Raw genomic sequence first — 2,810 nt, forward strand, 5'->3', positions numbered from 1 at the left:
ACCTGGCGAAATATGCTTAATTGAGCAATATAAAATTCGTGACGAAATAACTCAAACAGGTTTGCCTAGCAAATTGGGCCAGGTCGAGTATCAGGCCTTTGTCCAGTGCTCGGTTTTCGAAAGGGCTAAAAGTGACCAGTGAAATCGTTTCACATGAGGCATCTTTCTAGGCGCACAAGCATACATGATTGTCATTTTTGAATTACGTTTCAAAGGAAGAATTTTTAAGAGTTTGAAGCAAATTCACAGAAAGTTGGATCATCAGTTAAACGAACGCCTAAAATTTAAAGGAATGTATTTGCATTTTCAGATAATTCTGTACACTCTCCCAACAACTCGATGGTCATTCAATGGAGAATACGTTTTATTTGTAACCTCGCATAATAGAGGAATAACTACTTAGAATCGATTAGACGAAAAACAATTCGATCCACCCTGTAGAAATCGACCGATCCCAGTGGTCTTTCCACAACAAAATGGGAACGATCTCTGCGTTCTAACGACAGGATTTTCACCTAAAATCAGGCTTAACCCTAACTCTAACCCCTCGCATACATAATCTCTTTAGCCAAGGGCTAGCAACGGTCCTGCGCGCATTTTTAGAAAGCTCCATTAACTTTAAGAACCATATCGTCCGTGAAAACGCCTAAAGCCATTTGAACACTTGGGACGCTTGTCTTTATGCACGTTGGAATAACAAGTTAAACATGGCTTCAAGGGCACGAAAAAGGTCTCTTGATTCCTTTAAGCCGCGCACCGTGTCATGTTAACAAATTATGTTACCGATGATCCACCCTCCTACATTGCCGTTTCGCCAAACTTTACTCAACTTCCAATTGCTTTCGTTTGATCATCGAATGTAAAATATACCAATTATGTGAAGTGTGACACCACACCTAGTCTGTTGCGGGTACAGTTGAGAAAGAGATATATATTATGTAATTACATAATTATGTAAGGAGAAGGATTAAAATGGGTAAACCTGCATGGTTTGATTCTTAGATCTCTGTCATACAGAGTCCCTCCTTTTACCAATTCTGCCGTTGCAGTAGCCGCTTCTTTACAAACTCCCTAAAAAAGAGCTCACGCAAGGACCACGACGACGGCAACGTACGAGAACGCTGTGTAAAAATATTAAAAATATTATTATTTCTCGTTTTTGTCGTAATTTCGCAATTACTCCTAAGTCAATCCGCATGTACAGCGTGGATCAACATTTCAGGAATAAGTGCGAGTGAAAATCGAAAATTTATCGTCAGGTGCTCGTGTGCTCCACTAAACCATAAATTTGGTCATTTCAGGTGGTTGTCAGGATTAGAGGACAGACGGGACATGTCCGAGAATAGGGAGCTTAAGATAAGTACGCGCGTTTTGAGACGCGGACGGCAACCGGAAGTGAGCTGTTTTCCCTTTTAACTTTTCTTCACCCATCCACATTTGCATAGCTAAATATCTTACCTCCATTAAAGATGATTGGTATAATATCTGGGAGACATCACTGTCCTAGCACGCGAAATGTTTTCTTCCGGTTGCCGTCCGCGTGTCAAAAACGCGCAGGCTTAAGCTCCCTACGCGTACGTACGTGCGGGGCCTGCAGAGCTTTTGTTTCACGGCGCCGTCGTCGTCCTTGTGTAAGCCCCTTCATAAGCCTCAGGACAGGAGGTCGATTAACAGGAGCCTAGTCATTTCCCACATCTCTACTTGAAGCCACCATTTTTCAAAAATCTTTTTCTCGACCCTCACAGCTTTTCTGCCAAACATTGGTCTTCCAGCCAAACAATGCACAATCACTATGGTTACGCCAAATTACACTAGAAAGATGGACGACTTACATGAAAATCAAGAAATAACCAGGTCTAAGGAAACTGGCTACCATTGTTTATCCCTTGTCAGACGCTCGTGATCTCCTTCGTACGGTATTAGTAACAAAGGCAACAATTTCAGTGGAAAAAAAGGTTTCGTCACGGCTACGTCGTTATGTAGTAAGTCTGAACTAGTGTTTCGTTTATTAATTTACTGTCGACATTAATTAACATGAGCACAAAGAGAATTGTCCATGTCGCCGCAAGCTCAGGTCTTCTCGGGCTTTGTTAATGATTGAAATGACTTCCGTTCCGCACATAGACATTCGTTATCCGTGATAATAGAGCATCAGTAGTCCCATTACACTGATCCCGTAGTAGCCTCAATTTGAGGAAAATATTTGAGCTCAGAAGCGCAGGTGTGGTTTGTGCTTGATCATAAATCTGCCGCAAAAAGAAAGAAAAAGATTAAAACTGAACCAAAAGTTGCTGATAGACGGACGATTTACTCGATATATACACTTTAAAAAAGAAGACAAAAAAAGTAGAAAATCTTGAAACGACTGATTCGGGAACAATCGAAATAGGCCATATATTGCTCGTTTTAACCAGCCCTTACTCCATGTCGAACAGAATTGTTCAAAGTTTGAACCCAGGAATAACATAATTGAAGGAATTTGATCCACCGGGTAAGGACTGTTATTTAGGACTGATGTTTCAACAATCTTGAGTGGAAGTCAACTTCAGAGTTAAGTAAAAAAATGAAATGAAATGAACTGAAAGTCAGGAAAATCACCACAGTCAAGTACTGTAAATCCTCCATTAAGCCCCCTGCTTGGAGGCTGTTTCAAGCACATTTGAGGGGGGAGGGGGGGCCTAATAAGAAAGGGGGGCCTTATTAAATTTAGCGAAAGGCCTTAGTGGTAGAAAAAGAAAAAAGAAATAAAGAAACTAGAGTTGGGCCTGGCCAAACGGGAAATGTTTGGTCACCAAACATGCTGATGTTAA

At 41.2% G+C, this 2,810-nt stretch overlaps 1 pseudogene; it reads right to left on the reverse strand.

Annotated features, from left to right (window-relative positions):
• Positions 1-348: 348 nt before the first annotated feature.
• LOC138032259 (parafibromin-like) overlaps positions 349-2,810 on the reverse strand; it is an 8,790-nt pseudogene continuing 6,328 nt past the window's right edge.

This window comes from Montipora capricornis, chromosome 2 (assembly GCF_036669925.1).
Source record: "Montipora capricornis isolate CH-2021 chromosome 2, ASM3666992v2, whole genome shotgun sequence".
Taxonomy (NCBI): Eukaryota; Metazoa; Cnidaria; class Anthozoa; order Scleractinia; family Acroporidae; genus Montipora; species Montipora capricornis.